This window comes from Anopheles gambiae, chromosome X, assembly GCF_943734735.2.
Source record: "Anopheles gambiae chromosome X, idAnoGambNW_F1_1, whole genome shotgun sequence".
Taxonomy (NCBI): domain Eukaryota; kingdom Metazoa; phylum Arthropoda; class Insecta; order Diptera; family Culicidae; genus Anopheles; species Anopheles gambiae.
In genome coordinates this window covers 24,967,449-24,983,147 of record NC_064600.1, presented here as the reverse complement: position 1 = coordinate 24,983,147, position 15,699 = coordinate 24,967,449, and the positions used below count along the sequence as shown (strand labels likewise).

Sequence of the window (15,699 nt, the reverse complement as noted above, 5' to 3'; positions counted from 1 at the left end):
CAACAACCACACGAGCCCAGCCAACAATTTCCGAAGGCGCCCCGTGTAAAAAAATTTTACTTTAAGCTTTACTTAAGTTTTTACACTAGCAGCAGCTAAAGTAAAAACTTTCAGCACGGCACAAACCGACGCACACATTCAAATGCTTGGATTGCTGGTCCTGCTTACGCATACATTTGTAATTATCCCTCCCCTTATATTTTCGGATTGCTGGTTGTAGTAGTGACGCTTTTTCTTTTTGCTTTATGCACACTTTCGCATGCTATTTATTGGGGTTACTCTTTCCACATGCGTTTTGGCACACTCACACTCTGTATACGGCAGGATGCTTCACCCCTTCCAAATGCTGCAGTTGCTTTCTGTTACCCTTCCTCTCGTTCTTCCTTCTACCCTCTGCGCTAGGATATCCTCGACTGGTGCTGTGCGTGTTCAGCCGGCGCCTGTCTGGAAATGACGTCACGGACTGGTGCTGCGCATGTTTAGCCGTATCCTAGGCGTCATTGAAGTGCGCTCTTCTACGAAAGAGCTGTAATTATATCTGTTGATGAAAATTAACCAATAATTAATCCATGTTTTTTATAACAAACTAAACAATATTTTGCACATAGGATTATAGAAACGCTTACCTTTATATTTTAAAACCGGACAACGTTTTCCTTCCGTCGATTAACATGCGCGTGCACTGTAACTTTTTAGACGACAAGTGTTAGTTGAATGTATCAATTGAAGCACACACGAGGATAAGAAACTTACCTTAGAAATTTACAAGGATAAATCATTCCATAATTGAAAAAGAAGGAACACGGCACAAAACGTAAGCGAGCAAAGTACGGGGCACAAGAAATCACACATCACTCCAACACATCCTTCCACAGTGAAAGTTCTGGACAGACTGAGGATGCCTAACACCCGTATGAGCGCGATAGCAAAAAAAATCATGGGAGATCGAGAGAGATGTGTAGTCTCGGTTCAGCGAAATACGCATACCGATGCATGCGTGTGTGTCACGCGAAGGATATCGGTTTCCCCTTCTCCCGTTTTTCGTTCATAGGCCACACGATCGGCGTTGTGCCGTCCAAAATCTAGAAAAAGAAGACATGCTCTCTCGCTTTGGCACACAGGAAAGTTTTCCAATAGCTACGGTTTTGCTGGTTGGGAGGGAGCTCGTGGATACTCACGAATGGAAAATCACTCAAATTAGAGCGAGAGACAGATAGAAAAAACGAAAGGTCAATATAAAATCTTCGGCTTTTGACTGTTCCCACCGGTCACCAGCACTAAGAGATCCGCTGAGATTGAAGCTGGCTTTGAAGCTGAGTTGGCGAAATTATTCAAGTGATCCGTCGGGTCCCGAAGCCGAAGCAAACCCGAAGCCGAAGCAAAACCCGAACGGGGTTCGGCACGACCCACAGTGGTCTAAAGGCGGACTTTATGGAAAAGTATTTTTTCTGTTTATTTCTACCCATTTTATTTTTAACTTAAACTAGCATTGATGTTTAGTATAAAGTTGATATTTTAATGAATTTCTAGATTTGTTCAAAAGTTCTGACGCTTTGAATCTAAAAGTCTTGGCTAATTGGCCGTTTTTAAGCCGTATCCACTGACATAATGTATTTGCTTAAAGCTTCGTTTGTGTTCTACCTAAAAATTTAAATAATATATCGTTGGAAAGGTTTTTTTTTGTCTTTAAGAATATGTTAATAGACTTAAGCTACTGTGACGAATAAAAAAGCTACTACAAACTATAAATAGAAAAAGCTGAAAAATATACCAATAAGCCAATATTATAGAGCGCCATTTTATTTCCTGTAACTTCCTGTTTTTGCTACCCACATTGAATTAAAGTTTAACACTTTCTACAACTTCTGTGAAAAAATTTCGGTCCCCTTTTGTCCCCTCTAAGCGCTGCAGCAAATTAAAAGTTGATTGATTGAAATAATAAATGCAACAAACAGAGCTAAAAATACGACATTGTTTTCCGATTAACTACACTGTGGTTATTCTTGAGGTACAGTTGTCATTTTTTACAATCTAACAACATACCCTGCATGGGTTCAAACCCCGTACAGTTCGAGCTCCCTTCCTCCTGCTTCACTATATGCAAACCTGGTCAATTTGTTATGGACTCACAAATCAGTCAAAGACATTTTAGCCGCAACGTTGCCTACACAGGTATAGACTTACTACATCAAATAAGAAGAAGAAGTTTTTTATTATTTTCAACCACCTACAATTGAATAGTTTTGTACTTGTATTGATAAATTTAGTTCCCCCTTTTTCTTACTGTTTTTAAATAACCAACAAACTAAAATAAAAGTGATAACATTTATCTATTTTTTTCTTCTGTTTGAGCAAAAGCAAACACTATCTGTTGCTTGCTATAAGTATTGTATTGCAAATAATCATACGAAGGGTTCGTTAATCTCTAAATCTATCCTGGGTTTACTAGTCCGAACAATAACTGTCCCCATGTTTATTACAATATTTTCCTCAAATAAACAACTCAGCACCAGGATACATGTGATTGGCTGAGGTGGCTATTCAAAAGGATCATTGTTATAAATATGTGGACAGTTGTTCATTGCATTGGAAACCATGCAATACAAACAGCCAAATAAATGAAACGTAGGCTAACGGTACTATTTGAGTATCTACACCGACAAATAAAGTCTACTTCAATTGAAATGCATACTGATACAGATATACAAGTAGTAGTAAAAGTAAGGATCGACTGATCGTTAGACCAATACAATAAAAATCGTTAAGCTTAGCGTATTCTCATGAGAGAGTACGAATATTAATGCACACTGATAACACAATGCGTTAGATATTTTTGATTCTGATGCGTATCGTAGTAGCAAGACCGACGTTAATTTGATCACAAGTGAAAAATATTCCAGACCGTATAAATTCCGCAGCTAGTGAATTTGGGCACTTTTATCTTGTCCTAACAATTTAATAACATTATGCAGGTAGATAATACAGACCAACGATTGAAATACTTTTATTTAACGATTTCTTCAATTGCGTTCAACACGCACATCTAATATTTTTTCCATTAATACAGAACGTAACCCAAATTACCAACCGGGAGCTTGTTTTGCAGTTTAACTTCCAAAATTCAGCTAAACTGAACGTAGAGAATGCTTTTCGTTTCGTTTGCGAAACATTGGAATCGTCAGATATTGATGAAGATGCAGTAAAGCAAAAACTTAACTTGCTGGAAAGACGAGCCAAGCATCTGTGGAAAAAAACGAACAGCGATAGGAACAAATTTGATAGGGCTAATTTTGCGTGGTTGAACACACAATTTCTCTGTGACTTTAAGAGAGAAAAAATCACCATCATACAGTCAAAAAAACTCTTTAGTGAACTTACAAACAGGCAAAAACGAAGAAGAATAGCGCAAATGTCTTCATCAGTTAAATGTGAATCCGTAGATGAGGCATTGATGCTTGCAAGAAAAATCGCAACACAGCAAAAAAATACGTATGTTGTAAATGCGTTAACAAACAATCTTCACTCTTTAAGCTTCCGCCGCCAAGTGTCTCAGGCATGTTTTATTGGTGGCTTATTACTTTCTGATACTGATGCTCCTGATTTACTCTCGTCCATCTCGTAGTATGTTCCCTCTCGTTCCCTTCGTCCTCGTGATCCTCTGTCAATTGAAACACGTCATACTCTTTATACTTTCAATGATCCTATTCTATCCTATTTCAGGTTGTTTAACCACTTTTACTATCTCTTTGATTTCGACTCCTCTCTCAACTCTTTCCGTAACCGTATTTTTTCTTCTAATTCTCTTTAATTATTCTTCTAAGTTTCATTAAGTTTTGATAGTCTCTACGCTCTACCTATGTTTTTTTTCTTTAATTTTTTTGCTAGGTCTAGACTAGTTTAGTTAGGCTTAGTTTTTCATGAATTATTTTGTTTATTTGTTAGGGTTTATTTAGTTTTAAGTCTGCCTTATTTAGCCTTGATGGCGGATATTGTATTAATAAATGAAATGAAATGAAATGAAATGAAATGGTTAATTGTTCTACTCCTGCAATGAAATCAGGAGAAGAAGCCTTATCATTTTTGATAGAAGGAAATTTCTCCAAAAAACAATATTGTATCATTAGGAAAGAGTGTCCATCAAAGTTCCGTAGCTACATGGAAATACTTAAAGCTAAAAAAACATGTTCCCCGTCGGCAGAGTCAATACATGTAACTGAAAGCTCTGTGAAAGTTGATTTACAACCACTTGTACATATGACTACAGAAAGCATTGTCAGAATGGAAAAGGACAAAATATTTGCCTATATGGATAGCCGAAAACACAACCACTTAAAATTAATTTCACTGATGGCATGGGGTATGGACGGGTCATCAGGCCATTCACAATATCATCAGAATTATTCTAATGAAACTGCCGACGATAGTAATGTGTTGATAACATCATTAAGTCCCATCAACTTAACTGTCAAAGGTGATTCTTCAAATGAAATCATGTGGTCAAATTTAACTCCTCAAAGTGTCCGATTTTGTCGACCGATTTCTATGATCTTTGCAAAAGAAAATCGTGACTTAGTGATTAATAAAAAATCTGAAATTGAAGCAGAAATTGAAGCACTTCGGCCATATTTATTCGAAACTGAAAACAGGGAAAAATCAGTAATTGTAGAGTTTAGATTTGTCTTGAGTATGATTGACGGAAAAATCTTATCATACATCACTCAAATTCCAACGTCTTGCTGCCCGGTATGTGGATCAAAGCCCACAGAAATGCAGAATGTAAAATACATCGATAACGGATTCCAACCTTCTCCGGGGTCTTTGATTCATGGAATATCACCCCTGCACTGTTGGATAAGAGTTTTAGAGTGTATTTTGCATATATCATACAGATTAGATTTTACAAAATGGAAAGTGACTGCGCATTACAGAGAGGCATACAATAATAGAAAACGCATTGTTTTGCGTGATTTATTTACTAAATTTGGAGTGAAAGTAGACCAAGTTCGAGCAGGTTCATCAGGCACAAGCACTACAGGAAATGTTTGCAGGCGAATATTTTCCAACCCTAAACTTGCAAGTGAAGCGTTAGGTGTTGATGAGGACTTGATAAGGCGGTTTAGAAATATATTAATAGCTATCAATAGTGAACGGCCTTTTAACGCAGAAACGATTAGTTTATATTGTAAGGATACTTATTATAAGTTTATTAATTTGTATAGCTGATACTACATACCAGCAACTGTACATAAAATTTTAGCACATGCTGGAGAACTAATTCTGAACACTCCTGTTCCGTTAGGAAGTATAGGGGAAGAGTGCGGAGAAGCACGCCATAAAATATTCCGGAAAGATAGGGAATACCATGCACGCAAATGCACTAGAGAGAGCAATCTGGTCGATGTATTTATGCGTGCAATACACAGCAGTGATCCTTTTATTAGTTCACTTTCTTTGCATAATCGTGTGCAAAGAAAAATGAGCGACAACTATCCAGAGGAAGTCAAACTTTTCTTTGAGTTTGAGCAATTAAATTCAAATGAAAATGTACCTCCTCTTGAGGAATCCTTTGAGGATATTATGGACACTTTAGACAAGATGAATGAGCCACTCGTACAGGATATGAGTTAAAAGTTATATTTTATAAGTTGATAGACAATAAATCTTATTAGGAATCGACTTTGTTTTAATGTAGAACAAGGTATATAACATAAATTATACTTTTAATAATTAAAATTAAAGACGTTACATTTTATAGGAAGTATACGATTAAATTGACTACCCTTTTTATATTTTTTCCACAATTTTTTTAATTTAAATCAAGTGTTTCATTCAATATGTTTCATATCACAATAGTTTGTTAAATATTTTTTAATCAATTGATTTCATTTGAAAAACGACGATTGAAATGAAAAGAATAAATTAATTATTTATTTTATAAATATTTTTTTAATTTGAAATTTGTCATTGTAAATAAACAGTTGTGGGCAACTGGAAACAGTAACATGAAACATTAAAATAATAATAATTAAAAATGTTTACCTGTACTCAAATTGAAACTACGTGATCAATTTAAGATTAATTTTTTTGCTAGGGTTATACTGAAGCTTAAAAAAGATTGACTAGTGGCGCCATCTGGATGTCCAATATAATTCAAAATTCTTTGTAATTGTCTTAGATGTGAAACTAACGTCAATCGATACTGAAATAGGCCAAACACTGACAGTAAATAGCAATGTCCTCCGATTGCTCTGAAGCAAACCACTGTGCGACCCTTCGTAAAAATAGCCCCCTTCCCCTTTTTTGCCAGGATTTCTTTCCGAAATGATACAATGCGAACCATTATATCAATATGATTCGATTTATTGAATATTTTATGTAACATAAATACAAAAAAAACACAACACATGCACAATAACCACTGCACTTAATTCTAAATTAACGCACATAATTTAACAAACACTTTTTACACTCGCACAGAGAAAAATCAGCACAGCACTTTCTGCTCCACATCGCTCTCGCGCCTAGTTCTTCTCGCTGCACTGTACGGGCCACCATCTCCAACACCACGACACTGCCACAGGTTTTGTTGTCTCCGTTCGCCGTGAAACACACATGAAATGGAAGAAAAATGTTATTAATTAGAAGGGGGGATGTTGGTTGATAATTTTAATCACTTTTACTTACCTTAAATTAGATAAATCTCCATTTTTCACGGGGTTTATCCGCTGACAACCAAGCGCTGAAACACCACACAAGCACCAACCTCACTGGACTGAAAGTAAAGCTTACTGCGTGAATGTGTGTATGCGCTTCTGCCAAGCCAACCGCGCCGTACTGCGTGTGTAGCCAAGTGCGTGTGTGTGTATATTTGCACCACTGGACACAGAACACAAATCTCACCGCAAAGCAGAGCGTGTGTCGCCAAGTGTATGCATGTGTGTATTTGCACCACTGAATTCTGAACGTCCGCCGCACCGCACCACACAGCGTGTATCGCCAAGTGCGTGGCTGTGTGTTGTATCACCGTGGACTGCAGAAAACTACCTGCACTAGAACAGAGCGCTGGTGTGGCCAAATTTGTGCATGTGTGTACTTGCTCCACTGAAAGCCGGTATCGCACCAGATTTCGGGTGTCGCCTTGTGCGTGCGTGTGTGTTGATGTCACAGCACACTCGTTCATCTTTTTTTTTTTCGTTTTTTCGCTTGAGCCACTCGATTTCGTTCTTCGCTGATTTTGGCAGCGCACGAAGGGGGTTCGGTTTCAACTTCCAACAACAACAACCACACGAGGAGGCTCGGGGACACTCATCAGGGGAAAATCGCTCAAATTAGAGCGAGAGACAGATAGAAAAAGTGAAAGGTCAATATAAAATCTTCGGCTTTTGACTGTTGGGTATCGACTCCGGGCGACTCCGGACTACTTTGGACGACTTCGGATGGCTTCGACTCCGGGCTTATCTATTTTACACATTTCTAGTGGATTCATTTTTCAGGAATTGGAATCGGACTAACAATAGTCAGAGTCGGATCGGAGTCGTTGGTGCGCTCCATACAGCACATCACTAGTATACAGCGGCTACCACAACTATATGGATAGTCGTTTTTCGTGATTTGCGTAAAATCCATAAGGTATAGATAAAAACAGTGAATGTATGAGTTGTGCAGAGTACTATTTCACAGCTACGCATATTTTTTCAAATTTTTGAAAACGTTTTTACACGACTTATTATGAAAAAAACAATTTATGGTGGTATCATAACTTTAAAGACATTTCGAAAAACAGGGTTTTTGTGCTAACTAACGCATTTTAATATCGTTCAAAAATATTTTAAAAAAACATTTACAAGAAATGTTTTAAAGAAGAATATTTTTTTACGATTTTTAAAAAGAGGTTTTATAACTTTATTTAAGGTTTTATTAGTTTTATGAGAGTAATTATCAACATATGATTTTTAAAAACACAAACAAAAAAATCTAAAAAATATGTGTTTCTTCTGTAATGAATTTTTTGAAAATGCAAACCAATGTATGTTAAAAGATTTTTTTTAATTATTTTGAATTTACCATGAGAACCTTATCAATTTTTTGAATAACGGTTAAAAACTGATTCGATCAAACAAAAATAAAATATTTATTTTAGCTGAATATAAAGATTAGCTGCTGTTACACACATAATTCAGGAATGTAATCCTAGCCTGACCTGCTTCAAGGAAGCGTACTTTCACCGATTCTGTTTAATATTTACACATGCGATATTCCAAAAATGAAAAATGTCAAACAATACTCTTTTGCTGATGACTTTGCGATTAGTTCCTCTGCCAAATGTCGAAGAACAATTATAAAAAGCCTAAACAAAGGGCTAAATGAGTATGCAAGATACTGCAAAATATGGAAGCTGAAAGTCTTCTTCTTCTTTTTTTTGGCCTGCTCATGTATGAGCACGTCTAGTAGACATGGCCAGGTCGCCAATCCGTTTCCAGGAAACTCGGTCCTGGGCTGCAGTCCTCCAACCACGGCTGCATCCGATCTCCGACAGGTTCGACTCCACCTGATCCAGCCAACTAGCTCGCTGTGCTCCTCTACGCCTCGTGCCGAACGGGTCGCTGACGTGCACCCTCCTAGTGGGGCATGAGTCCGGCATCCTCATCACGTGTCCCAGCCATCGTATCCTTCCGGCTTTGATGACCGTCAGGATATCAGCACCGCCAAACAGCTCAGCTAGCTCGTGGTTCATCCTCCATTTCCACACGCCCTGCTCGCACACACCGCCAAAGATAGTCTTTAGTACCCGCCGTTCGAAAATGGCGAGTGCATTGGCGTCCTCCGTCAGCATAGTCCAAGACTCGTACCCGTAGAGGACTACCGGACGAATCAGTGTGCGATATATGGCGCATTTCGTGTGTTGCTGGAGTCTTCTGGATCACAGGAGTTTGTGGAGCCCGTAGTAGGCACGACTTCCCTGAACAATGCGCCTTCGGATTTCGCTGCTTACGTTGTTGTCCGAAGTTACGATCGTACCAAGGTAGCAGAACTCCTCTACCACCTCGAGATCGTCGCCGTCAACTGATACTCTGTTTCCGAGTCAGGCTTTATCACGTACAGAGCCCCCGGCAAGCAGGTACTTTGTCTTCGTCGCATTGATCCTCAATCCAATCCTTTCGGCCTCGCGTTTCAGTCGGGTGTACGCTTCGCACACCGTCGCAGTTGTACTATACGTCCGATGATGTCGATGTCATCCGCGAAGCCAAGGAATTGGAGAGTTCGGGTGAAAATCGTGCACCGGATGTCGAAGCCCGCGCTTCACATGACACCTTCCAGAGCGATGTTAAACAGCCAACAGGAGAGTCCGTCCCCTTGCCTCAGACCCCGGTGCGATTCGAACGATTCCGAAAGCATGTTCGTCACTCTCACCTTGCACTGCACCCCGTCCATAGTAGCCCTCAAGTAGGAAGCTGAAAGTAAATGAATCAAAAACTGAAGTATTTTTTTCTCGCGTTGTACAAGTAGAAGAAAATTTCCAGATAGAAAATTAAACATTAATTATAATGAAGTGGAATGGAAAAATTAAATCAAATTTTTGGGGGTTACACTCGAGAAAAGGTTAACATTCAAAAAACATATTGAAAATAGAATACTCTCTGCAACAAAAACCTCATGATCTCTATATAGCTTTACTAGCAGGAAATCAAAATTAAACTTAAAAAATAAGCTTTTGCTTTATAAACAAATCCTACGGCCTATATTATTATATTCATACCCTGTTTGGGAGAAAAGTGCCTCTACAAATTGTTTGAACGAATCCTTAATTTACCACTTTGGCATAGTACTAGTGACATTCACGTAAGAACAAATATGATAAAAATAATACAATATGCTGATCTACTTTAGAAAAGTATAAAACAAATCGCACGTCCAGCCAGTGGCGATTAGTAAATAGGCTATATTAATGTAAATATTAATGTAATAGAGGAAATATTAGTGTAGATAAAGTTGAGGCTAGATTCTCCTTAGTTTTTATTTTGTTCTTAGACTATAAGTCCTTAATGTGACCAGGGTTTTTTTTTCAAAAAACTTTTCCCTGCAGAAGAACTCCACTCTAATGCGATGGCTGAAACATGATCCTATCATGAAACTGTTAAATTTATCCAGTATTTTGTGTAAAAGCCACAAAAGGTCTAATATCAATCAGAGCTCCATTATATTGTATTTAAAAATAGTAAACAATGAAAATAAATAAAGTAAAGTAAACTCCATTTAAAAAAAAAATCCCAGACTGATATTTTTTTCCTCCTACCACCCACTTCACTTCATCGATGTTCTCTTAGATCGCTAGAAAGGCCCCGGTGACGGCCGCTTGTAAAGTGTGATCGTGTATTCATAAGGTAGTTTATGAGCCAAAATAAGGACTGACTAAATTAGTAATATGGTAATTAGTAAAAAGTAATAACTAAAATTTATGCTACTCGCTCGACAAATGCTCAAGAAATCTGTAACATTCTCAATCAATATATGTCTTATTACAGTCGCCCGAAGCGAATTATTACCGGCTGAGCAACATACTTTACTTTCAATCTTTTGAAAGTTTTCTTGATAATAATGGAATTAAACACGTCTTAAATGCAACATGTTCACCTCAAGCGAACGAACAGGTTGAACAAGTTAACAGCATTCTTCGCCCAATTCTTAGTAAACTCTCAAATAGTCCTGATCATAGTGTTTGGAGTTCACATTTAAGCGCAACCGAATATGCATTGCATAATATCAAGCACGCATCTATGAATTTCATCCCTTCTATTCTCTCTTTTGGCGTCGAGTAACGAGGCCATGATGATGATGAATCAACAGAGTTTCTTGATAAGAAAAAAACCAACGTACTTCAAGATCCAGATAAAATTCTTAATAAAGCATCAGAAAACATTACACGCAACCAGGAAATTAATGAAAAATACTTTCCTAAAAACCACAAACCGACTCCTGAATTCGAGATAGGTGATTTTGTCGTAATAAGAAACGTTGACACCGTCGTGTACCAAATCAAAAAGTTGATTTCAAAATTTAAAGAACCAGCTATTGTACACAAGATTTTACCTAACGATCGCTGTGTTATTAAGGATATAGAAGGTTATCAGGTAACCCAAATTCCATACAGTCCTTGGTACATACCTTCGCAATCGTACAAATGTTAAACAAAGAACTGTAAAAAAAGAGGTTAATTCACGCTAAGGTGTTAAAAAACACATGAATCTGTGTCGTTGGCCCTTCAATCCTTTTGTCCCTAAGATTATCTCGCCTCCAACAAAATGATCATATTTGAAATTTGAAAAAAATCCATCTGTGGTTTCAGTACGCTGACTGACTAATTGACTGGCGAAATTGTTGTTGAGCCATATGGCTTTTAGTCGTTGGCATTTTTCACGGTGAAATATTTTTCCAAGAAGACATAACATTTAGAGAGGGAAACTTGGAATTTTCGCCCGATCGCTTGAAGCGCTTCAAGAATTCGAGATACATTTTGCTCCACTCAGAATTTAATGCATTGTTCACGCTGAACAATAGCGGTTAGCTGGGAATAATAAGGAACTGCATTTAATTCATTATTTTAGGATGTCTAATAGTCTCAATAGTTAAAAAATTGAATTTCATGTATTTTGGTGGTAGCAATATTCCGATTAATATTCAATTAAATGTAGCGAACGTACAACATTTCACGTTCACTTTAACGCAAGGTCTAAGGCGACCTTTACAATAACAATATCTTTTCAGTATGAATGTCACAATATTATGTTAACTATTTTTTTATTTGTTTGTTTTTGTTATACACTACATAAAATTAAAATAGCTCTCCCATGTGTTTTTGGCACTACCATATCGATTAGAATTTTATTAGTCCAGGATGTTTAAATAAACTCCACCTCCAAAATACTCCACTACGTTGATGGTATTTTTTCAATAACTCTGAAATATTCCTGGAATAGGTGCGAAACAAGAATAAAACCACAGCGTAAAAATATCTTTTACTTGATTTCATTTTGTTTCGTTTAGTTTATGATTCAGTTCTGATTAATAATTTTCTATAATTTTGATAAGTTATTCGAAAAATTTACAATTGGATATCATTTTTTTCGTTTGATTACAAATATTGGACTGAACGCAGCATCAGGCGTACGAAAATAATGTTCAATGCAAAACTGTATACTTCTTCTTCTTCTATTTGGCGTAACGTCCTACGCGGACATGCCGGCCTATACATGCTTTTGAGACCTTCGAGCAAAACTGTACACAGTAGAAGTATATTAAGACCATATAGACGGTTCAAAGATCTTTTAAACAGATACTTGAGACGGCAGAGTAACGAAAAATGTTAAAAAACTACAAAACTCCAATAAAAAACAATGTTTGTATGACAGATAAGTGACGTATCTGTTAATTAAAATAGTTGTTTATCAAATTCGGCAACAATTTAAAACATACAATAGCATACATACCCACGTAAGCAATTCTTGATAGGGTTTAAGTGGTAGTCGTAAAAAACCATCAATATATTAAAATAATGTGTTTGAAAGGCGTTGAACAGGTTATTTTAACATCCTGAGCGAAACAAATCTTCATCGGTAAGGTAAAGCCGCAAACATTGCATAAAAAACATGATGGTGTTACTTTAATTTTACGCTTGTCTAGACATTTAGAGTTTTGAACATGTTGTCCAACCATATACCTAACCAATGGTTTCACTCACATACATGTTTACAATGTTTTAAATATTTATGATTCGAAACTATTTTATACTTATTATTAATTTGAACTGTTATGCTTCAATAATTCGAATGTTATTGAATCAAATAAATTAGTTATAGAAAGCTTGTGGTAAATATTTCTCAGTTTAACAAATCAAATGTATTTAACATTTAACAGTATTTAGCAGAAGTGATCATAAATATAAACGGGATTTCAACAAAATCCACCACTCTTTGCTTGACTCACATTTTGAGCGGCGGCTTTTCTTACTTATAAACGATACCTACATTTGTGTTAAATTTAGTTAATTTTTAAGCAAGTTTGCGACACCTGCCCTAACCTATAATCCCAATGTTAGCACGACGTAAACCGCATAAGAAAATGAAGTTATATAATTAAATTATTCAAATAGCTACTTGGCAACGCCGAAAGGAAAACAATTACCAACTGACATTATTCACTCCTGACTATGTGCACACGAGTTGTTTCGTTTTTTTCCTCAAGACCTATAGAGCACATGAAGTTAATTTACATATTTGCTTTTTCTGTAATCAGCTGAAGTAAAAATATCCTTTAGCATTTACGTGTAACTAACTATAACTAAAGTAAACCATTACGATATTTGTTATAGAATCTTAAACACACATAGAATCTAAAATAAAATCTATTCTACATAAATATTGTTTAATGGTCTCCAGCAAAGGTTCAAAGAGATTATGGGCGTTTCATTTCATTTCAAACTATATGTTTCTATGAACCATTGATTGGTATCTAGGAAGACTAGATGTGAAATAGTTGCAAGTAATAACTTCTGGTCGCGATGTTGTAAGTAACTTGTAGTTACTCCATCAGTTATTAAAAGCATCACAACTAATGCAAATTAAAAATAACCATTCTTACGCATATGATTCAATAAGTTTGTTGTGTCAGAAAGGGAGGATAAGTAATTTTTAAGATGGTACGTAATGATTAATGAGCTTATTTTATATCCCGGAAGAAAAGAACAATTACGATTTAGGATACATACCGTCTGGCTGTTAAGGAATTTTATGCATTCCACGAACAGTTTGTTACATGAAATAACAGTAGATTTCCTGTTTAGGGAATAACAATAAAAACATGAAAAATAAAAGTTTTTATTAGTAATATCTGTTGACGTGGTTGTATTGTTCGAATTAAATGAAAGTAATTTTTATATTATTCAAGAGCATTGTAAGAGCAAGATATTTGTAATTGTGATAAATAAAACATTTGGAGCGTGAAGAATGATCTTTTCCGGAAATAATTAGCAAAGATAAATATGTAAGATATACATATATATATATATATATATAAAATGAAAGTAGTTTTATATTATTCAAGAGCATTGTAAGAGCAAGCAATATATATATATGAGCATTGAAAAGGGAATATAGTTATTTATAAAACTCAAAAATTTCTCCTATAATTTCGCCTATAAATTGATCGTGCGGCGTAACGTCGTAAGGAAAAACACTTTTCAAATCTAAACTTATGGTGCACGATCGCAATTCTGCAACTATCCCCGAGTATCGTTTGTATCAGGTATGTCAATGTAACGGGCCGCGGGCCGCAAGTATTCATGAAGATTCTGTGTGCGGCCCGCGACGCTATGAAGTAATGATAAATCCAGTCCATATTTGCCTTCAACATCGATATTAAAGTTAGCAATTGCGGCCCGCAACAGACTCTTCGCGTAGACGTAACATGTGGTCCGCCGAAAAAATGAAATTGACACAACTGGTTAACATCCCTGTACATCCATCAAATAATCCATCAAATAATCCATCAAATAAAAAAAAACATATATTATTTCATGGATACACAGGGATGTTAACCAGATGAGTTTTTCTATATATATATATAGATATATATATATATATATATATATATATATATATATATATATATATATATATATATATATATATATATATATATATATATATATATATATATATATATATATATATATATATATATATATATATATATATATATATATATATATATATATATATATATATATATATATATAATATATATATATATATATATATATATATATATATATATATATATATGTGTGTATATATATATATATATATATATATATATATATATATATATATATATATATATATATATATATATATATATATATATATATATATACACATATATTTATATATATATATATATATATATATATATATATATATATATATATATATATATATATATATGTGTACATATATATATAGATATATATATATGTATATATATATATATATATATATATATATATATATATATATATATATATATATATATATATATATATATATATATATATATATATATATATATACATATATATACATTTTTTATTTTTCGAACCTAACATCTACATTTTTATCCATTCCCGTCATGTGCATGATACTTTACTAGGTTAAACGATTCAATTGTAAGATTCAGAATTGTTAGATGTCAACATTATAGAACCTGTGTTGACAGCATCTTGGTTGAATCAACTAAACGAAGTACATGTCATCATTTTTGTACTTTTACTACGTCTTTTCCATTAGCTAGAAAGCAGGCATAACTCTTTCCTCTTCTTATTCGTATTTGTTGACGTAACGACCAACACGATAAAGCCGACTCATTCAGTCTTTCTGGGCTTATCTATACCACGCAACCGATACTCAATCATTTTTAGAGGGAATCTATTCGTCTAAGAATTGATCCCTTTTTACCAACGTATATTCAATGTCCAAAATAAATGTACTATGGTTTCTATTGATTAATTGCGAACTATTTTTTTTGTGTAAACTATATGATCAAATTTAACACGTTTCACATTTTTTATAACTTAATAGGAGGAAAACTAGCGTAAATTAATATTATATTGTTTAAATTTTCATCTGCCATACTGGTTTATTTCTT

At 35.1% G+C, this 15,699-nt stretch overlaps 2 long non-coding RNA genes across 2 annotated transcripts in view; both read right to left on the bottom strand.

Moving 5' to 3' along the window:
• Nucleotides 1-450: 450 nt before the first annotated feature.
• On the bottom strand, nucleotides 451-5,817 carry LOC133391740 (uncharacterized). The gene is made up of 3 exons (XR_009765195.1): nucleotides 754-5,817; nucleotides 627-688; nucleotides 451-538 (listed from the first exon to the last, which is right to left on the bottom strand). It is a non-coding gene; the product is annotated as an uncharacterized LOC133391740 (long non-coding RNA).
• A 2,295-nt stretch (nucleotides 5,818-8,112) lies between these two features.
• The window catches only part of LOC133391738 (uncharacterized), an 80,208-nt gene continuing 72,621 nt past the window's right edge, over nucleotides 8,113-15,699 (bottom strand). Inside the window, exons 2-3 of the long non-coding RNA XR_009765190.1 lie at nucleotides 13,763-13,829; nucleotides 8,113-9,452 (exon numbers count right to left, since the gene is read on the bottom strand). This is a non-coding gene — a long non-coding RNA (uncharacterized LOC133391738). The remainder of the gene's footprint in view (nucleotides 9,453-13,762; nucleotides 13,830-15,699) is intronic.